Raw genomic sequence first — 24,458 nt, 5'->3', positions numbered from 1 at the left:
CTTAGGGGACCTAAGGCCCCTAGGGACATCTGTTAACATGAAATGCATTGAGAGGGGTCATAAGTTAACCTATGACCCCTTTTGATGCATTGAAAACAACCAAATTAGTCCCTAGTGGCCCTATGGCCCCAAGGAACATATGTTGTCATGAAATGCATCAAGAGGGCTCATAGGTTAACCTATGACCCCTCTCAATGCATTGGAACCAACCAATGCATTGAGAGGGGTCATATTTGAACAAACTAAATGAGTCCCTAAGGGTCCTAGGGCCCCTAGGGACATATGTTGTCATGAAATGTGTCAAGAGGGGTCATAGGTTAACCTATGACCCCTCTCAATGCATTTGAACCAACCAAATGCATCCCTAGGGGCCCTAGGACCCCTAGTGTTGCATTTGGTTGGTTTGAATGCATCGACTTGGGGCCCTAGGACCCCTAGGAACATACATTGCCATGAAATGCATCAAGAGGGGTCATAGGTTAACCTATGAACCCTCTCAACGCATTCGAACCAACCAAATATGTCCCTAGGGGTCCTAGGGCCCTTACAGACATATATTTTCATGAAATGCATCGAGAGGGGTCATAGGTGTGTCGAGAGGGGTCATAGGTTAACCTATGAACCCACTTAATGAATTTGAACCAACCAAATGGCTCTCTAGGGGTCCTAGGGCCCGTAGGGACATACTTTGTCATGAAATGCATTGAGAGGGGTCATAGTTTAACCTATGACCACTTTTGATGCATTACAACCAACCAAGTCAGTCCCTAGGGACATATGTTTTCATGAAATGCATCGAGATTGGTCATAGGTTAAACTATGACCCCTCTTGATGCATTTGAATCAACCAAATGCATCGCAAGCTCTCCTAGGACCCCTAGGGATATATGTTATCATGAAATATGTTGAGAGGGGATGTAGGCTAACCTATGATCCATATTGATGCATTTGGACCAACCAATTGCATCCCTAGGGGCCATAGGGGCCGTAGGGACATATATTGTCATGAAATGCATCAAGAGGGGTCATAGGTTAACCTATGATCCCTCTCGATACATTTGGTTGGCTTGAATGTGTTCTCGATGCATTTGGTCCCCTAGGGGCATACGTTGTCATGAAATGCTTTGAGAGGGGTCATACCTATGACCCCTCTCGATGTGTTTGAACCAACCAAATGGGTCCCTAGGGGCACTAGGGCCCCTAGAGACATACGTTGTCATCAAATGTGTCAAGCCTATGACCCCTCTTGATCCATTCAAACCAACCAATTGAATCCCTAGGGGCCCTAGGGCCCCTAGTGACATATGTTGTCATGAAATGTGTTGAAAGGGCTTATAGGTTAACCTATGACCCCTCTTGATGCATTCAAACCAACCAAATTAGTCCCTAAGGGCCCTAGGGCCCCTAGGGACATATGTTGTCATGAAATGCATCAAGATGGGTCATAGGTTAACCTATGACCCCTTTCGATGCATTGTAACCAACTAAATCAGTCCCTTTGGGCCCTAGGGCCCCTAGGGGTATATGTTGTCATGAAATGCATCGAGAGGGCTCATAGGTTAACCTATTACCCCTCTTGCCACAATCAAACCAACCAAATGCATCTTGAGGGGTCCTAGGGCACATAGGAACATATGTTGATATGAAATGCATCGAGAGGGGTCATAGGTTAACCTATGACCCCTCTTGATGTATTTGAACCAACCAAATGGTTCCCTAGGGGCCCTAGGGCCCCTAGGGACATACATTGTCAAAAAATTCTTTGAGAGCAATCATAAGATAACCTATGACCCCCCTCGGTGCATTTGAACCAACTAAATGCATCCCTAGGGGCCCTAGGGCCCCTAGTGACATATGTTGTCATGAAATGCATTGAGAGGGCTCATAAGTTAACCATTGACCCCTTTTGACACATTGGAATCAACCAAATCTATCCCTAGGGGGCTTGTGGCCACTATGGACATACATTGTCATGAAATGCGTTGACACATTTTAACCTATGACCCCTTGATGCATTTCATGACAATGTATATCACTAGGGACCCATTTTGTTGGTTCAAATGTGTTGAGTTCTTGATGCATTTCATGACAATGTAGGGCCCTTAGGGATGCATTTGGTTGGTTTAAATGTGTCAACAGGAGTCATAGGTTAACCTATGATCCCTTTTCATGTATTCTAACCAACCAAATGGATCATAGGTCATAATAATAATAATAACAATAATAATATATTACTATACTATATTTAATAATTTTAGCAAAAATATTATAATATAATATATATATATAAAATATATAGATTATAATAATAATAACATATATTACTATATTATATTTAATAATAATATAATATAATAATCATATATAGTAATGAAATTTATTTACATGGCCCATAAAGTTTGTTCACTTCCCTCCAAAATTTGGGAATCAATTTCGAGTAGCTAATCTAATATTGGATACCTGATATGAGATCGAGTACCCAATAATACTAGCATGATTTTCCCAACATATTTCCTATCACTATAGTCCCAACAATCATGCTTTTTGCTAGCCATTTTCAAGGATTTGGAGAAAATTGACTTTTTGGGGCCCATATGATCAAAATATGTTCGATAATAAATGATTAGGTGTCTGATATTGTCATCTGAATGGGGAGCAGTAGCTGTCGAAAGGCTAAATGCAAAAGGAAGGTATCAAATGAAGACATTGTAGCATATAGGGATAGGGACAAGCTAAATCACCAAAGGAAGAGACAAGGTATGTTAAATGTGATGTATTGGTCAAAGGTGAAATCATAGAGTTAGATAATGAATATGTGTTATTGGGGAATGGAAATGTACCAATTGATAATGATAATGCCAGGATTAAAAATTTAGAGAATGAAATGCTACTAGGTCATAATATAAATTGCATGATTGACCATGTCAAAAATGACAATGCACAAGAACCTTACATATCTTCTAATTATAATTGACATGAAGGTTCTAGAACACCAAAATGGATAATTGAAATTAATGAAATGATTATTACCAATTTGGAAGGGAAAAAATAAAAAAGAGCCATTCAGTTATGGGCTTGAAGACTATATACGATTTTTTTCGATAGAAAGATAGTGGTGGTGCAATGTCAACTTTTTATGCACTTATTAAAGATGCAAAAGATGAGACCTATGCTTTCCAAATTGAAGATTCATGTCAATAATAAATTGAAAAGAAATCTCATTATTGTGAAGAATATTTTTAGTGCTCTTCAATAGCATTGGGAAAATAGCAGGGAGAAGGATAAGAGAGTTTCTCAAATGGTTATTACAACTTCTTTGGTAAGTCATCATTTGAGAAAGGGTAGATATATGAGGCAAACTTGTATTGACTTGAACCTAAATTGTACTACTTTGAGAAGAGCACTTAGTAGACGAGGGAGAATTGATGATCCTCTTCAAAATGAAACATGGGCTTTTGGTGGGAGATTCCACATTTTGATAAGAAGCTATTTGATGATGTAAAGGAAGAAATTACACCATTTTGACACTCTAGCTCAAGAGTATCACCCAATGCTAAAGACATGTTAAAATTGAGAATTAGCATCAGAGACCGCACACCACATCCTAAACATTATTTGGAGGTAAGTAAAACTATGTTGTTCAAAAAATTTAGAGGGAGTCATCCAAGTTTTGATATATCACAAAATTCTTTTGAATCTTTCAAGTCATTTTATTCTGTGCCATTTAAAATTTGAAATACATGTTGTAAACATCATGTCAAGTTTTCTATGCACCATGAACTATTATGCTCCATTCATTCTACTTTGCATAGTAGAGAAATGTTGGAGAATTGTGATGCTACTAGGCTTCCAAAATCATCAAGAGACTTGCTAGATCAATTTTTATGTTGTAGAGTTGATGGTTGTTACTTTTATAGAAATGCTCACTTAAATGAGAAGTGTTTAGAATGTGGTGGTTTATCCAAGTTTGATGTATGTTTCCATGAGGGGTGCAAACAAGATCTTGGGAAGACAATAGTAAAAAAAAAGGTATATGAAATAGTGAAATACAAATTAAAGAGTGGGGGAGAGGGCTCTAGATGTGAATTAATTGCAAAAGAAATTAGTGTGTCTTGTTTTATTTCAAATTTGAAGACAAATCTTTTTTACAAGTATGCAAGACATAGTTATAGGTCTCAGTGATTGTATCAACAATTTAGAATGTGTAAGGAGACTTTTCCCATTGGCACTATTATACTAGTTGTTGACTTTTAATAGAATTACATATTGTAGCCTCAAAATGAGACACAATCTTAGTATTACAACTCCATTTAGATTACTATTTTCATCCACATAACATATAGACATGCCCCTAATAGTGTGGAATATAATCAAAATATTATTAGAGAGTATCATTTTTATATGAGTGATGATATATTTCACTCTCACAAGTTTGTGCAACATTATTTTGAGAATTATTTTGATTTCTTATAGGAGCATGCAATTGCTATGGATAGACATATCATATGGTCAGATAATTTTATAGGTCAATTCAAGAATGCTGACATGTTTTATTCATTTTGTAGGATGCATGTAGAGAGGGGGGCACCTCATATTTGGAAATTTTTTGAGTCTAGCCATGGGAAAGGGGAACATGATGGAGCAGGGGCATGTGTGAAGAGAGCTCTAGTTAAGGAGCAATTGAAGATTTCAAGAGCAGAGTTTCTTGATGCTTGTAGAATTTTTCTGTGGTGTAGTTCAACATTATCACAAGGGGGACTCTTGATTTAGTAGTATGCAAGTTCTTTTGGTTGATTGAGGAAGGGTCCATAGGTTATAGATTAGATTTTGCTATAGTGAGAGAGTCATAAAAAATGCATTCATTCTGGAGCTCTGATTCTAGTACATGGACCATTTGGACATGACAACTAGCATCCTTTTGTCCTAGTTGTTTTTAGTGTTATTGGGATCACTATGAGTCAAGTGAGCGGGTGGAAAAATGGGCTCCACATTATCTTACTCCATTATCTATCATACCCTTATCAAAAATGATGACATGGAAAGTTCACTTGAGCATGACCATCTATCAAATCTTCTTTAGTCAGGACATGTCTTTACATTGGTTGCACCATAGGGGAATGATGAGAAATCAAATTATTGGTTAGCACATTGTGTAAGAGGTAAAAAAAAGCTTGCACAATTGATCACAAATGATGATGGATTCACATATCCTACTTTTTTAGTGGTTGTTACTTCAACATGGCTACAGACATACATGCTTAGAAGGAATGGAATTCCTACTTTTGAAGCACAAAATAATTCTCATATATTTGCATCTTATTATAGCAAAAAATGTAAAATTGTTGAAGCATCAAGGAAGACCAATAGTAAAATTTTACTATTAATAATGTTGATTATGAAGCCCTACTAGAGACCCTAAAACAAAGAGAGGACCCTACTAGAGCACTCTACTAGGTATATTTACTTCTTATGTTATTTTGTTCATAATGATTCAATGAACTGATGATTATCTTGTTTAATATAATAAGTTACTAATATTTGTTATGATATTGAAATGTAAGTACATCATGAACAGTAGCCATGCATGAAGATAAAAAATAAATAAGGAGAAGAATGAAGAAAAATCTATTCTATTTTTAACACTATGATTTTTGACAATACTTTTATTGACACTAAGATTTTTGGCACTACTATTTTTGACACTACGATTTTTGATAGTTTTGTATTGATGTAATAATGATGAAACAATTGAGATATAGTAAATCTAAAATTTTTGATTTAATATAAGAAACAAAGATGATTTTACTTAAGGCAATTTATGTGGAGGAACATTAAAAAATGATGATTTTAATACATATTAACACCAAACTTGCACTGTGCCCAATGCCAAAAACTTGAGAGAGGTAAAAATAATACTTTTTATTAATACTAACCCAAGTGACACCCTTTTTAAATCCATGAAGAGCCTCCATCATCTGCAGCCACCCCATACCAAGGAGTTTCCAAGGTGCTCTAAGTGCATGTCGAGGTCGATCTTCATTTTTGACAATACTTTTATTGACACTAAGATTTTTGGCACTACTATTTTTGACACTACAATTTTTGATAGTTTTGTATTGATGTAATAATGATGAAACAATTGAGATATAGTAAATCTAAAATTTTTGATTTAATATAAGAAACAAAGATGATTTTACTTAAGGCAATTTATGTGGAGGAACATTAAAAAATGATGATTTTAATACATATTAACACCAAACTTGCACTGTGCCCAATGCCAAAAACTTGAGAGAGGTAAAAATAATACTTTTTATTAATACTAACCCAAGTGACACCCTTTTTAAATCCATGAAGAGCCTCCATCATCTGCAGCCACCCCATACCAAGGAGTTTCCAAGGTGCTCTAAGTGCATGTCGAGGTCGATCTTCCTAAGGTCTTAACTCAAAGCTCATGGGGGCTATCAATAAAAAATTGAATGCTATAGGATGGTCATGGTGAGGAAAAAAACAACCTATCTTATTTTTGAGAGATTACATTCTATTTGGATTTAGTACAGTGATCTCATTTGATCCCAAAACTTGAAGTGTGCCTCAGTTTATAGGTGCATCACAATGTAACTTTGAAACCATTAATCTTGGTATTGAATCATTAGTTCCACTAGATTTGGATGAGTGGTTTAACTCTAGTGATGCCCTTTTTTTGGCCACAGAGAGCCTCCATCATCCATGGCCACCTATACCAAAGAGTCTCCAAGGTGCTCCAAGTGCATATTGAGGTTGATATTCTGAGGCTCATAACTCAAATTTCGTGAGGGCTATCGATGAAATGTTGACTATTATAGGATAGTCATGTCAAGGCCTAAAATAACCTATCTCATTTTTGAGAGATCACATTTCATTTGGATTGAGCACAACGATCTCGCTCGAAGCCAAAACTCGTAGTGTGCCTCAGTTCATAGGTGCATCACAACATAATTTTGAAACCACTAATCTTGGCACCAAATGATTAATAGCATTAGCTCTAGATGGGTAGGTGAACTCTAGTGACATCCTTGTTCTGGCTATAGAGAGGCCCCATCATCTACGATCATCTCATACTAAAGAGTCTCCAAAATGCTCAAAGTGTGTATCAAGGACAATCTTTCAAGGGTCATAACTCGGAGCTCATGAGGGCTATTAAAAAAATGTCAAATGCTACATGATGGTCATGGAAAGGCCTAAAATAACCTATCTTATTTTTGAAGGATCACATTCCATTTAGATTTGGCACAACAATCTCACTTGATGCCAAAACTCGTAGTGTGCCTTAGTTCATAGGTGCATCACAACATAAGTTTGAAAATTGTTGATCTTGGCATCAAATTGTTAGTACCATTAGCTCTGGATGGGCAAGTGAACCCTAGTGACACCCTTGTTCTGGTTGTGGAGAACCTTCATCATCCACAACCACCCTATACCGAAGAGTCTCAAAGGTGCTCTAAGTGTGTATTGAGGTTGATCTTCCAAGGGTCATAGCTCAGAGCTTGTGAGGGCTATTGATGAAATATAAAATGATAGATAGTCATGCCAAGGCCTAAAATAACTTATCTCATTTTTGAGAGATCACATTCCATTTGGATTTGGCACAGCAATCTCGGTTGATGTCAAAACTCACAATGTGCCTCTATTCATAGGTGCATTACAATATAACTTTGAAACCAGTAATCTTGGCATCAAATCATCAACACCATTAGCTCTAGATGGGCAGGTGAACCTAGTGACACTGTTATTCTAGCTATGAAGAGCCTCCATCATCTGTGGCCACCTCGTACTGAAGAGTCCTCAAGGTGTTCTAAGTGCATATCAAGGTCAATCTTTTAAGGGTCATAACTTAGAGCTCATGAGATCTATCAATGAAATTTAAAATGCTACATGAAAATCATGTCAAGGCCTAAAATAAATATCTCATTTTTGGGAGATAACATTTTTTTTGGATTCGACACAGTGATCTTGCTCGATGCCGAAACTCACAACGTACCTTAGTTCATTGGTGCATCACAATGTAACTTTGAAACTGTTGATCTTGACATTAAATCATTAGCACCATTAGCTTTGTATGGGTAGGTGAACCCTATTTACACCCTTGTTCCAGCCATAGAGAGCCTTCATCATCCGCAACCACCCTAGTGTAGGAGCACCTAGGTAGTTTAGTTTGTAGCTAGTGCTTCTTCCTTGTCATTTTGGCTTGTAGTTATGCTAGCCACATCACTAGTGGTTTAATAAGACCTATTAGGTCCTTTAGTAAGGTTAACTTAATTGCTAAGTGGGTTTTTTCTCCTAGGTTGTTGTTATGCCTATAAGTTGTTCAATAGGGGTTAGGTTGACCAAAGTGGTAAAAAAGTTGACCAAGGGTCAAAAAATATCTTGGAATGTCTAAATCAACCTAATATGACATCTTTCCAAGCTTGGTGAACTCATCTAATTAAGAATTTTAAGTTATAGCAAAAATTCCTCAAAATTGCAAAAGTTCCATATTTGCAATTTTGCAACTTTTACAACTTTTGCAAATTTTTCTTGCAAAGTAAAAATGAGTGCAAAGGGATAGTTAGGAGTTTGAGCATGACCATACAAGGTTGGAAAAACCTATATAAGGTTTCAAATGACCTTGCTATGACTATGATTTTAATGTGCTAACAACAACATCTTGTTGAAATTTGTTTGAGATATTAATTTTTAGTTATTTTAGAGTTGTTGGTTGATCCAAACTCATACATATCAATGTCATGATGTTGATGGAAGCCTTGAATCTTTCTTCCATTACCAAAATGTCATATGGGCTTGGTAAGTTGAATGTATAGTAAAGTCTCATAATAGCACTTGTTCTCATTTTTTTTTGTAAAATTGATGTACTAGGGTGAAGGAGGTGGATTGCAAATATTATTTAAAATTAAACATTGCATCAAAATTTGATAATAAAGGTTGTTAAAATGTCATTCACAAATTATTTCATTTGAATTGAATATAAATAAATATGATAAAAATGAATGATATTCCATAAACATGAACAATACACATGATCCACAATAAGTTGAACGATACTATACTAAATTAATATGTATATCATTGTTCACATAAATGAAAAAAAAAATCAAAATACATGTATCCATAGAAAAATTACACAAATATATATCAAAATACATAGATCCATATACAAAATGTGCTTGATCATGCCATTGAAATGTGTATAATATCGATGTTTCTATAAAAAATGTGGCATATGCCATCTCAAAATGTCTCATGACACATCCTATGACAACTATACTATCCTAGGCTACTAGTGGATGATCAAAATGCAGCCTCTTCATTACACTAGGTGGATCAAATGCCTCCTACATAAACAAAAGAGGAAAACCCAAAGTTAGACTACTAAATTTATATGATTCTTTGTATCTAACATTGAATTAATCAAATGCATAATGATATTTTTTTGAATGAAGATTTATAGTATTAAAGTTTCATCATAAATACCTCTCTTTGACCTCCTACACTAGTTAGGAGTCCTCTCATATGTCCTCAAGAATGCTTGTACCTTGTTGATTGTGGCCTGTGTATATTCAAATATGTTTGTTAGATGAATCTCCAACTCAAACTATAACATTATAATTCATAACATGCTAATTTTATAACATATAATCAATAATTCAAACTACAACTTACTTGTGTCGACTCCTCCTTAGGATATAATGGTTGTGTCAGCAAAGATACAAAAATCTGTTGTCCAATCTCGTGTGCACTAGGTGTTTCCTATGAGATACAAAATACTAGTTGTTAATATCATGGAAATCCGTTTTGAATTTATTTATGAAAATAAAGAAAATAAAAAATAAATGATACTTATACATACAATGGGGCTCTTAGTGTGAATGGAAATGCCAAAGCATCTACCATGTGGAATCTACATGGGCTCATCACTAGCAGCCATGCCATATCCAATAAAGAATGTAATTAAATTTCATTACCACAAATATTTTACAAGAATAAATTGATATTTAATAAAAAAGAATGCACATAATTACATTTCCCTTGTCAATGGGTCCTACCTCATCCCCCACACTCTATCCCCCAAGGACAGGTGATACCTACAAGAAAAATGAAAGATTAGAAACTATATATGCTACAATATCAAATATAAAAAATAATGAGAATACAACATAATGTACCATAGATGTCTCAAGGCCAAATGAAATAGCCAAGAGTGTGGTATCATCAACCTATCTAAGCTCCTCCTTAGTCATCAACTAAACATGAATGAAGATCACATACATGTATAAGTCAGTATGGCTTAAAAATTAAAATTACTCTATTATAAAGATTAACTTAAAATTGTATATGTCATAACAAAAAAATGTATACATGTATTGACACAGAAGGAGTTCATGCCTCTACATGTCCCTTCTCTCTTGCATCAAGGTCTGTAGCTCTTGTATGTACATCTAGTGTATACTCACCAAATACAAATTAATACTCACAAAGATCACCTATGGGACCTAGACAAATATTCTTGCACATTAAGCAATTATGGGCACACTAACATGTGATGAGCTCACCGATTATGAACTCACACTAGCATCATCAACATGGGGAGGTAGCACTAACCTAGCCTAGGATATCAATAGAATACTCAATCTATGGATGGCTCTAATAGTCTTAGAGCTAGCCTCTACAATGATATCAAGATGCTACACTCGAGGAAGGGGGAAGACATCAGTAGGTTGGACAAAAGTGCTAGCTTTCTTCCATTAGGAAAAGGGTCTATCCCAAGGAACTCCTCCTCATACACCCATGTTGGGCTTCATGCTCCAATAGCTCACCTTGATGCCCAACACAAATTCTACATACAATTTTCTAAGGAAAAAAATGGCACCTCTAAATTTTTGTGTGGAGGGATGTCAAAAACCATCCACCAAGGATCCCAAAAGTTCACACGTATAACATCATTTGTGCACCATTTAATTGATAGTTTGGGCTTTTTGTGATCAACTTGTAAACTAGTTTTAGGGTTCACAAAAAGGGCAACCAAATAATCTTTACTTATATTGAAGGTCACAACATCATCATAGTCCAACCCATCATCAAACATGGCATGCATTTTTTCATGCCAAAAAAGAGTGGCATTTTGTTCATTTGTAAGTGTTTCAATATTATCCACTATGGTGTTTAACTTGGATAACATAGGAGCCAATGTGACTACAATATTATATGTGGTTCGCAAAGCCCTCAATTCGATGAGATTTTCAAATATCAAATCATCAATTCAAGGAAGATTTTGAGGGTGTAGGAGATTGTTTGGTAAATGGTTTGGAGGGGGCACTAGATCATCTGGTGGGGGGTTACAAGGAACATTATTTCTTGTGTCAGTATCATCATTTTGGTCAACCATACGTATTAATTTGCAAAACATAAATTCTATTAAAAACAACCTAACTTTCAACAATTTCTATTAAAAAAACCTAATTTTTTAACAAATTCAATTAAAAATAACTAATTTATAATAAAATTCATTGAAAACATTAAAAAGAAGACATAAAAGCACTCACTAATATCGTATACCCATTTGCTGATCGGATATCAGAGCTCTAAGAAAAAAAATGCAATGTGAACAGTGCTTGGGTTTTTAAAAAAAATCAAAGTCCTAGGTATTGGGTATCCGATTTCATATCAGATACCCGATATTATCAGGTATCTGATAGGAAATTGGATATCTGATAAGGCCTCATCCTAACTTTTTACCTTTGGTATCAAGATGGGTGGGAAAAAGTTAGAGAAAATTTTGAAACACTTTTAAACATTTTCAAACTCTATTCTTTTTACATGGAAGTGAAATATTTTGGATTGTATGGTAACTAAGTTTTTGTTAGCATTTCATATATTTGAGATGTTGCCATCAATGCCAAAGAGGGAGATTTTTGGAAACCTACAATTGGAACAATTGTTATTTTTTCATTGGTATCAAATATATGAATTAGACATATTGCTACCTAATATAAATGTCATATCTATTTTATTAATGAAGATGATTTGAGAGTTACTCATAATTATAGCACCTAAAGGAAAGGTTGAAGTTATGAAAAGGAAGTTACAATGGACATTTGATTAGATAGAATTTGATACAGAAAAGTGAATTTTTATGTCAAGAAGCTAAGCATAGCCAAGAAAAAGAGTAAAATACTAAGGAATGTTGAGTAATGCTAGTGTTAATAGAGCTACAATTAGTGCCAAGAAAATATAATGTTGATCAAGAATTAGCATCAACTGAGAAAGTTAGTTGATGCTAAGTTAGAAAGCTTAAACAATGACTAAGTATTTAAGTATTAACTAAGTGTTAGGATTTAGTGATTGTCAAGTGATAGTAAAAGATCAAATTCAAAGAAATTGTAAGATCAAGTTGACTCAATTGATTTCTAGGAAGGTGGAAAACATGTTGAAGATAAGATTGATGAGATACATAATTTAATTCAAGGTGGTAGTTAGATAAAGATGTAACAAAATGATTCCAGAGAAGTTTCTAGAGGATGATCAAGAAGATGTTTAGGTACATTGAATTGATTTGAATCTAATCATAAACCCTAAGATCTATGGTGGATATACAAAATAATAATACACACATTTCCTATCTAAGGTGTTATAGAGCCAAACATTTTGTGCCCAATCCAAGTGTGTGCAAGTTTCTATGAGAAGGAAGTCATATAGAGAAATTTTGATTAGATACACACAAGTGAGTGTATGCAAAGATAAAAGAGAAAGGTAGAAGATGTGATGTTGATAAGTGAGTTTGAGTAGAAGGTTTAAGTGTTGATGAGAAGAGTGGACTAATTTCTTGAAGGGTATCAAAGCAGATCAAAATCAAAGATGACAATGAGAGGCTTATCAGTGAACCATCATAGGGATTGAACGAAGATCTAAAAGAGAAAAATTGAGTCATAGTCACATAGATCAAAACCTATTGTTTTCTTTCTTAACATTGTAAATAGTTTGTATTGAAATAATTTTAATAGAGGTTGACCTAATAGTAATTTGAAGACTAGAAAATCTATTTAAATCCTTTAACTAGGTGACATTCAAAATGGAATGATCAAACTCCTCTTAGAGGGTCACTCTTAATAGGGTGATTAAATCCTCTAACTAGGTCACATTTAACAAAGTGTATTGTAACCTTTAATAGGGTTGAATCCTAATAGAGCTCACTTCAAAGGAGTGAAAAAGAGTGACATGTTTTTGGTGGTTTTTCCCAAATTGGGCTTTATTGAGCTATCATTTTGTATGATGTTAAACAACAGGAATCCTTTCAAACTCCTCTGTTGAAAAGCTAATTGAGGATCAACTTCAAGGTTCTAGGTGATCTTGTAACTTGCAAAAATATGCTCAATTGAAGATAAATGTGTATGTTCATGAGGAGCCCTTTGCTGGTTCTATATAATTTTAGATAATTTGTTTGATGTATTTCTATTTGAAAAAGTAACCACAAAAGAGATATATTTTTGGTATTTTTTGTTTCATAATGAATGCAATTTATCAATGTAACTATATGAATTTATATTTTAACCAAGTGTTAGAAAAGAACATAACAAAGATAAGGTATCAAGAGATTAATGAAAATGACCTAAAAGGGAATATCCTAATGAACATAAACCAATGAAAATAGTAATAATGCTTCATCAGTTCCATTTATGTAATCATCAATGGGAACTCAATAATAACTGAAAGATGTTTTACATTTCATCAAATCACAAGGCCACGGAAGGAGTGCTCAAGCGAGACAAGATGTTTGGAAAAATAAATAGGTGATCTTTACTCCAATTCATTACATCATTAGAATTTGTTAACATGACATGAACACCAGAACTAAAAGGTTGCACAATCATAATGACATAATACATCTATTGGCTCCATTATTATTCATGAACATGCATTCACAAAAATAACACACTATGATAAGAATAACTACACTTAGAATGAGAGTGCCAATAGCATATATTATTACCTCAAAATAATAGCCTAGAGTACATATTACATCCATGTATATATAAGAAATCATCTCCTCCCTTTGTGTTAGGATAGAGAGTTCTTAAAATTCAGCTCATGCTTAAAAAAATCTAATAATATACAAACTAACTCTCTAAATGGTGCTAAGTAGGTCTTTACCCTTGTTTATATAAATTATTGGGTGCATGAGCCTTTACATGTCACAAAAGAATAAAATAATGAGAAGATAAGAAGAATGTAGCTACAAGATGGTGTAGGAATCTATAGAAGTTCTAAAAATGGAAGCTTAGCCTTCTCTAGGCATTTTTGGGAGTTGAAATATCACCAAAATGTGTTTTGGGTGCATAGAATACTCTAAATTAGGAATTGATAGTTAACCATGGCTGCACTACTTCTTCTTCAAAACTGTCAGCACACCTCAGAGAAAAGTGCACATATGCATCTTGATGACAAGTTCCAAAAATCCAAAAATTTTCCTAAATGTCAAAATTAAATTTCCATTATCTTGGTTTTCTTCCCCTTTATACCAAAATCATGTCTAGATGCTTACTCTTAAATTTCTCTATTATTTTGGCCACTTGAGTAGCTTTAGGTAAATCAAGACCCTGATACTTATTCTAGACTATTTGTTGATAGTTACCTACTTCAATCCTTGTTTCTACAAAATATTGAAGCTTGGTGTCTATCTCTAATCATGCTTCTTCGGTCTTGAAGGGTTGTTTAATGTTATCTTTTGATGAAGCTACTTCAAATGTACCTTTGAATTGTTAATCTACTACTTGTACCACAAAAATCTTGGTCTTTGACTTGTCAAAAATCTCAAGGCTAATGGCATTTTAGTACCTCTTTTATTCCAAAATTTTCTCTTGAGTTTGGTCTCTTATCCTCTAAATATTTGTGTGTACTCTCTTCATGACTTTATTTCCGGTCAATATCTTCTCTATTTAGTCATCTAGCTTATTAAGTTCCTCATTGGTATATACTTCCATCAATTTATGATACCTTTGACCTTTTATTGATGTTAATTCCTATAGGTCTTTAGCCTAAGAAAGTACCTCATCCATTAAATAAAATCCTCATTCACTATGGATACCCATTTATCCACACTCAACTAAATGTGGTGCAATAGTTTCAACTTACCCTATATTATTTGAATACCTTTCTCTTCAAAAATTTCATGCCATTGTTGCAATACCTCCAAAAATGGGTCCAACTGTATTATTCCCATCCCTTTTCTCTCTAAAATCACAACAAGAGTAATATTTCAATTATCTAGGTCTATAGGGACCACAATTTCATGCAAATACCCTCTTAATATCTCATTTTCTTCCTAATTGCTATCAACTCAGACTCATCCCAATCCATATGCATGAACACCTCCTTCACGACTATAGTGATCATTACATTTTTTGTGTTTATTATAGGCCTTCCCAACATGATCTTCTTGATTTGGTGATCTTTAGGAGTTAGTTCCTTGGTCTTAGCATGTGGAGGAGGAATGACTATATGTGAAAGTAAGTCCTAATCTTGGTTCTTTATTATGAAGGCCAATGCTTGTGCATTACCTCTAGGTGGCTTATGCTTCTTGATTACATTCCCTAATTCCATAATTCCTTCTTCAAATGTCAAGCCCACCTATCTTTTTTTTGGTAGAACATAGCTTCTCTCTTCAACCATATTGATTTAGTGCCCATGGGAGACATGTATTTTTCTAAAGAACTTCTTTCTATTGTAGGCCCCTTCCCCTTATCAATCCTCTTTGTAGTCTTTGTATTTGCTTGGGTTAAGGTCCTACCCTCTATATCAAGAGGATTTTTTTGAGGCTCTTCAAGTATTTTCCCTTCCTCTGATACTTCATTGGCATGCAGTTACTGGGACTCTATTTCCTCTATTTCATGTTCTTGTTAGAAATAAGGATTACTGGGGGGGTGGAGGGTCAATCAATAATCTGTAAACTTTATTTGCCAACTAGATATTATTACTTACTTTAAAACATGCATAACAAAGCAATAAAGTAATGTTGAATAGTAATAGTAACAATGCACAAATATAACTCATAACACCATAATTTGTTAACTAGGGAAACCTTGGCCAAGGGAAATCCCCAGTGGGGATGATACCCACTAGATAATATACTAATATATAAGTTCCTTGTTAGAGGATGGACTGTGTTAGGAGTTAGTGAGAAAATTCAATATACATAGTCCCCTTTAGGAGATTTCAACTCTATTAGGAGTTGTGGAATAATGTATGCAAGAAGAGCCCACTACCCAAACATGTAATTTCAATTACAAGAAGAGCTCACTACTCAAATAGGTAATTTACTATTATTTGCCTTCCTTTTCTGATCTCTAATCTTTAGCTCAATATTGGCTCATAAGATAAAATTTTGCATATATCACTTTCACAAAAGTTCATTCACTTCGCAATCTTACAAGATAGTACTTCAGTTACATAATACACCAAGATTGCACACCTCTTATCACAAGAAATCGTTTGCATAAGTACCATGCCTTTACATAAAATACTACTAGGTCAGCTAGGACCATAATTCACTTTTCCAAGTTAGAGTAAACATCTAGGATATTAGCCCTAATTGGACAAGTAATTGTTTTGTAAACAAAATAATTCTTTCCTTCAATTCTGTTGTCCTACTTCACCAAAAAATGATTATATATTTTGTACAATTTGTACAAACTTTCAAGTTTAATGAAATCATCATCAACATGTATACTATCTCCATGTAACTTTGTTTGTCACAATATGATGTTTGTAACATGTTATAAACAAAACAATACATTGTTGTAAACCAAATTCTATACTCTAACAATTTTTTGATTACCAAACACTAACTATCTTTATTTTTGAGGTTCCCTATCAACATGTGCATCATGCATTGCCATTAATTTCAACAATTACATATCACTATTTTCCAATTGTCAACAATTTCCCCCTTTGGTAGTGATGGAAATGAAATAGGGAAAATTGGTTAAGTGAGAAAAACAAACCATCAAAATAAATATTACATCTATTACACCTTATTCAACTTTACATATGTGCTCCCCCATACAATATACTTTACACTTTTATAATCTTCACATGTATTTTTCCCAAAAATCTCTCATTTTTTCATGTATACAATTTTCACATGAATCTCCCCCCCTTTGACATTAATGACAAAGGTCAAAATGTCAAGATTCAATCCAAAAACTATCAAAACTATTGAAACTATTGTCTTCCCTTATCTTAATATTATCTTCATACAATCATCAAAAATGGTCTTCAAATTGTCCATATCTTTGTTCCATGTCTCCTTGGTAGACTTAGCCAATGTGAGAATCACACAAAATTCGTATGATGCAATCTCAACTGCATTGATATCTAAATACAAAAAGTTTGTATGTATTTTTGCATTTTAGCTATCCTCTAGAACCCTCATGGTGTGTCAAACTCTAGTTCTTGGGACTGGGAGACCTTCTAAGGAAGTTTATCATTTACTTGATGAATGGAATACCAGAACTAAATACATTTTCTTAGAGGCCAAAAACATTTCTATCTACTAGCTTATTGGGTCACCCATGCCCATGAAGATATTCCACATACTTGTAGTCCTTAGTAGAGGCAATAGTCCTTTGGGAAGTGATGACCCTTGGTATTTGGATCTTCATAGCCCCAAGAAGTGTGTGTGTTGTAAGAGGGAGCCTTTGGTTCCAAGATCCTAGGTTTTCCTCTTTTGATAAGTGCAACTAAACTTTAGTTCAGTTGGGAATTCAATGATATAGTCTTAACGACTAGGTTGTGGTGTGCCTTTTCACTTTAACAACAACTATTCTTAGTTTTTGTGTTTTGCATGTGTGGAAAATATTAATCAAGATAAAACCAAATTGGAAAATTTACACCTTGGATACTATCAAACACTACCAAAACATTGCACCTCTTGTCAACACATTACAACCTTTGTCAAAATTTTGCAAACTTGGCCTAAAACGTTCAAAACTTGGAAAACATGACAACTTATGACCTTAGACATGCTTGGCATGACTTAGATACCATCTTTTCATAGCATCCACTTGTATTTACCATATATTGAGCATTATACTTGAATCCTCTAGGCCTCATGTTGCATCCTTTTAGTCCTCATTTTGCATCCCTTGTCATTCATATTTGATTCCTTAGGCTTCACTTTGCATCCCTTAGTCTATGCATTTCAGCCCTTAATCGACATCTTGCATGTCCCCATTTGCATTCTTTCATTACTAGACCTTCATATTGCACACTTTAACTATCATTCTAAGTGTCATAACCATCATTTTACACCTTTATTCTGGTCTTGGCACTGGCCTCTACCATTGAACTCACTATCACATCAATCTAGAAACCATAGACCTCAAAATCACCTTAGTTTTAGCCCAACTAACCAACTATGCTCTAATTGGCACCAAGTGCACCATGGGAATAGTTGGTATTTTTTAAGAGCACTTGGTTGTCTGGGAACCCATTTTAGATTTCCAAACATCATTTTGGGACTTTAGGAGTGTCATTAGGTACTTGGATAAGCCCCCCATGTCTTAGCATGTCCTGATCTTCATTCTGCATATCCTAACCATCATTTCCTTCACTTATAGCTTCATTCCTTAGGTCATAAGCTTTATTTTTCATCTCCTATCCAATCATATCATCATCCCCAACACCTTAGATCTCTGACATAGTAACTTAGCAATCACCCAACTCAGAATCAGCACACATTCAACCTAGTCTCCCAACCATGCCATGAAAAAACCAATTGCACTCAAACTGGCCCCAAGTGCACTATAGGCATAGTTGGTATTGGAGTGCAATTGGTACTATCATAGTGCACTTGGGTACCTGCATGACCATTTTGGGACCCTAAAATCACATCTAGAAGCCTATGTTGGTCCTCATTCTACATGTGACCCAATACATCATCTTGCACCCAAAATGTTATTTTTCATCTTAGGACCTTTGTATATTGCATATTGATTAGAATAACTATCATTTAGATCACCGTAAATGTCATTTTGAACCCAAAACCTTTGAACATAGTAAAAAATTAGAACACAATATGAGTCATAGAGTATCTCCTAAGATTGATGGATGATGGATCTTGACTAGTCCTGTTGTCATTTTTAATAATTTTTCTTTAGTAAAAATATATCTATGTCTTGATGGGTTTGATCTTGTCATCTTTATCAACTTGATCTTTTGTCTTTTATCTCTCTTTGGTCAAGATCCAAAGTCCATCTTTATAAGGTTAAATTCTTAGACAAAATGCATTCCAATGATTTGATCCTAAGTTCAAAACCTTGCATGCACCCTTGTCATAGAATTGTCATATTCCTAGTCTCCCTAAACATCATTTTGACTTATCATAGTCACATATCCCCCTCATATTTCATTCTCCAAAACCCTAGCATCATTTCTACTATCAAACCCTATCAACTTGTCTCCTTGATCACATTTCATCATTTTGGATGTCCTAAAAATTATTATCGACCTTAGTAAACCATACTTTACATAATCCATGTTGCGTACATTAACCTCCAACATCATTCTCAAGTCCAAGGTCCAACCCTAGTCATCATTTTGCATACCATAGAGTCATTTTCATCTCTTTTAGTCAAAATCCAAAATGTCATTTACATTTGCATTTGCATAGTTCCCCTAGGAAATTTTCACCTTACATATCAAAACCCTAGTTTATTTGGCACTTTCTCACATTTCATAACATCCCTAAACATTTAAAAGCCCAAAAAATTGTCATATCTTGCATTCCTACTTCCTGATTTCCAAGTTTTTCTCTATTTTATCAATTGTAACCCTATTTTACTAGCTGCACACTTTCAGTGTGTAGTTGGTATTTTTAGTGAGTAGTTGGTAGTTTTAGAGTGCACTTCATAATTATAGATTTAATTTTAGGTTCTAGAACCCTAAACTATACTTTCATAGCTTGCATTGCATCCCTATACCTTAAAAAACACCTAAAGCACTCAAATCATTCACATTATCCATATTGGTCACCTTAACACCTCTTTTTATCAATTGTATTTTGTACTATCTAAGCACATTTGGTAGTTTAGGTGCACACTTGGGAGGAAAATTTTCCATTTAGGGTTTTCTCGTTCGCATATGCATCCTTAGGTATCATGCCAACACTTTTGAGGACTCAATCAGCTCATAGACCTGAAGTACTTTATCAACCCTTATTTTTTGAGGTACAAACACATCCCAAAGTGCAACCTAAAGCTCATCCAAGACAAAATAAGAAAAATAAAATCCAAAAACATTTAATGAAGATCAAATTGAAGCATCATAACCTTACTTGTGGAGCCCTTAAGCATGTACCTGATGTATATGAGCAATGTTAGTATGCGAATAGATACCAAATTTAAAAAAAGCTTCTACAAACTAAACAAAATTCATAAACTTCAAGATAGACTAAGATGAACTCTCAATTGGGAATATGAGCCATTAATGGACTCTCTCAATGAGAAGCTCTCTTGTTGAGTGGCTTTGTCTAAATAGATAGGATGTATGCTCAAGCTTATGCTTCAAATGGAGTTGGAATTTGGGTGTGAGTGTATGGTTTTGATGTAAAATGGCTTCTTAAAATGGCATTATGACTTTACTTCATGGATTGTATTGAAATAGCTTGGGAGAGGATTCTTTAAATAGGCAAAGGGCTTGAGGGATCAAGGGCTAGGATGCAAGGATGGAGAAAAGCTCATGGAGGGCTCAGATTGCATGAGAGAAGAGCACATGGATTGTGCTTCCTTTCAGCCAATCAGGGAGTGAGACATGTCATAGGGTGAGAGGATGGAGGAAAGGGGAAGGATGAGTCAAAAAAGGAGGATCAAGGGATAAAATCTTCATAAAGACCCTCATAATGGCTTGTAAGAGCAATAAAAGGGCTTGGAAGAGTCATTTATGGCCTAGTGGGCTTCATAAAGTTTTATAGTTGGGATATTTTGAGGGAGATGAGAGGAATTTAGACTTGGGCTTGATTAGGAAGGTTTTAAGCTTGCTTAGGCTTGTGCAAATGATTAGAGGATGGATTAGGATGGTTTAGGATTAGCTTAGTGATAGGCAAGTGGATGGCATTTAATGAGGGTGGGTGAAGGAGGAGATTTTGTTAACTTTGGCTTGGGTTAGTAAGTCTTAACCCATGTTTAGAGAATGTGACAAGGTTAGGAGGGGATTAGGATTAGGTTTAAACACATCTTCTAGAAGAGTCTAGACTTTGGATGAGGATAAAGACTTTCTAGAATAGTCTAGAATTTCTTAGGATGAGGATGAAGACTTTCTAGAAGAGTCTAGAACTTCTTAGGATGAAGATAAATTAGATTTTAGGAAATAAATAAAGTTTTATTTATTTCAAGGGTTTGGGTTGAGGAGATATTTATTAGAACTTTTTTAATAAACATGAGGATTAATATTTAATCTTAATTAAATATTTTGAGTTGGGATTAGGGGTAGGAAATGATGGGATTAGCCTTTAATCAAAATTAAAGAAGGATTAGAAGATTTTGGAAGAGGTTAGTGGTCTTAAGAAAATTGGCCATGTTTTGGGCAAAAAATAATTTTTTTATTTATTTTGGGTTTTTTGGTCAATTTATTAATTAAATAATTAATAAACAAGGAAATAATGTTTAAATAAGATTTAAACATTTTTGGGAGGGATTCCTTAATTAAATATTTTTAATTAAGATAAAGGGATTTAATGGCATAAAAATAAATTAATTAATTAAATAATTAATTAATTAGTAAATGATGATGTCATCAAGAATTTTTCAAAAAATAAAAATACTTTATTTTCTAAAGGTTTTTAGGTGTCTACATTTTGCCCCTCTTTGATGTGATGCCGCAAGTGGCATGGCATCAAAGATAAGAAAATAAGATGCCCAAGGCTAGAGCAGAAGAGGAGAGAATGGACTGTGAGATGCCCCCTCAAGAAGGCAGTGGGGAGAGAAAGCGAGGCTCGATGGCTTCTTGAAAAGTACAAGAATCTTGGATGAGCAAGGAAACTCAGTTTGGCAAAGAGAAGGGGCTGAATTAGCTCAAACTCTCACTATGGGAGAATGATAAAGGAGAACCAGATGCACAAGAGGAAGCAAGCTTAAGAATTTAGGGAAGGTGGAGGATGAAGGAGTGGAGTGCTATTAAAAGGAATCCAGGATAGGGAGATGGATGAGGGGATTATAAAGCTGATGCAATAGGATTTCAAAGAGTCAGATTGGCAGAAGATGGGTTTCAAAGATCCCTAAGACTAGTATTGTGGATCTCGAAAGATGAGGCTTGGTGGATTGATTTGGATTGGTGGATCCCTAAGACTAGGATTGTGGATCCCTAAAGCTAAAGGTGAGGAGTGATTCAAAGAGATATTGATGCATAAGCTAGGGTAGGAGAGATGGATGTTGGATATGGATGGGGGATAATGGAGATGAAGGAAAACTATTGAAGCTTTTTGAGCAGGGGGATACTTCAAAGAGAAGTACCACCATGTAGTTGAGCACTAGATTTGCTATAGGACTGTTGGTTAATTGCCAAGGTTATTAAGAACATCAAGGCCTTTTCACCAACTATCCAGAGGCATGATGAACTGACTCAAAATAAACATGCAAGGATTGCCCCAGTATCACACATGAATCCCAGAGGAAGCAGTGTGGAAACGACACTAGGTAACCCACAAGCAGAAAAGAAAACAAGCAAAAGACATGCTCAAGACCTTATGCTCTGATTGCCCCATTCGTAGTATACCATGATATGGAAGATCATGGCAACCTTGAGGAGATAACAAGGAAATTTCTTGGAAAAGATATTTCAAGACCCAACAGGGAAGAGTCCAAATCAAAAGAAAGTGAAAATCCAAAAGAGAACCGTTTGCCAATGAGATGGGTAGGACGAGGTACTAACAGACCAAGATCAAACATGAGGAAAGCTGTATCATGCAAGGACCTATCAGAGAGCACCTAAGCTGGTGGATTTGGATGAGTGATGCGTCTGGCAAGCTGAACTAAGAAAGATAAGACTTTGGTGACAAGAAATCTAGCTAAAGGATGCATTGGAATAGCTAACCAAGATGTGTGATGGGTGCAAGATGCTGATCAAGGACGAACTGACACGAACGGTGGATAGATACAATGGTACTAAGCTAAAGAGGATGTACAAGCTGATGGACCAAGATATGTTACAAATGTACAAGTTTGTTCATGTTTTGGTTTTTGTGAGATGGAAATGTTTGTGAAGGATGGGATTTCTATAATAGGTGATAGGTGGATAGGTAGATGGTTTGCAAAAAGCTTAAGTGAAAATGGGGTTTTGTGTGTGCACATGATAGTATACAAGCTAGGATACAAGATTATTTACAGGCTGAAATATGGTACAAACTTTGGACAAGATTCGGATATACAAGGTATGGTACAAGATTTACAAGGTATAATACAAGCTTTGGTACAAGATTTTACAAGCTGAGGTATAAGATTTTACAAGTTGTATAGGAGGTATTTACAAGCTCCATTAGATTTTGGATATTTGGTTGGAACACCAAGGGAACAAGCAGGTATTTTATGGGATGGTGGGTGAATGGATGAGGGATAGGATAGTGATAGATAATGGATTAGTCTTAGTACAAAAGGTGCCTAAATTACCAGGTTTTCACCAAGGTACCTATCCAAGGCGCTTGAATTGCCAAGTTTTCACCATTGGACGTTTATTTCTCTTTACTATTTTTTTTTGTATTTCTCAAAAGCTAGGTCTACCAAGGATCTTCAAGCATAGAACTTCTTGAGATGAATGATGTTAGTAGGATTATTCAAGAGTTCTCCTTCTGGTGTAGATAGCTGATAGGCTCCAGAGCCAAAGGAAGCAGTGACAACATAAGGACCAAGCCATGTAGGTTCAAACTTGCCTTTCTTTTCTCGATCTGCTTGGACTTTCATGTTTTCTTTGAGGACCATGTCACCTGGCTGAAAGTGTCGTGGAAGCACCTTCTTGTTGAAATTCCTTTTGAGATGAGTTTGATAGACTATGAGATGATCATAGGCTTGTTGTCGCTTCTCGTCTAAGAGATCTAGCTGGGTGAGCCGAGCTACTTTGTATTCTTCATCTGATATTTTCCCTTGCAAAGATATGTGCAAGGAGGGAAGTCCAACCTCTATAGGTAGTACTACTTCGGCACCATAGACTAGGGAGTATGGATTTGTGCCTATGGATGTACCAAAGGAAGTTCGATAGGCCCATAGGGTTGGATTTATTTGTAGGTGCCAATCACGACCGGAATCATTGACAACTTTCTTTAGGATTTTGAGGACAGTTTTGTTAGTTGCCTCTGCTTGGCTGTTACCTTGTGGGAAATATGGGCTAGAAAAGTAGTGATGGATGCGGAGGGAAGTGCATAATTCTTCCATGTTGAGATTTTC

This window comes from Cupressus sempervirens, chromosome 7 (genome assembly GCF_028749045.1).
Source record: "Cupressus sempervirens isolate cs-2001-9-10 chromosome 7, ASM2874904v1, whole genome shotgun sequence".
Lineage (NCBI taxonomy): Eukaryota > Viridiplantae > Streptophyta > Pinopsida > Cupressales > Cupressaceae > Cupressus > Cupressus sempervirens.
Note: the sequence above shows the minus strand (reverse complement) of the source record.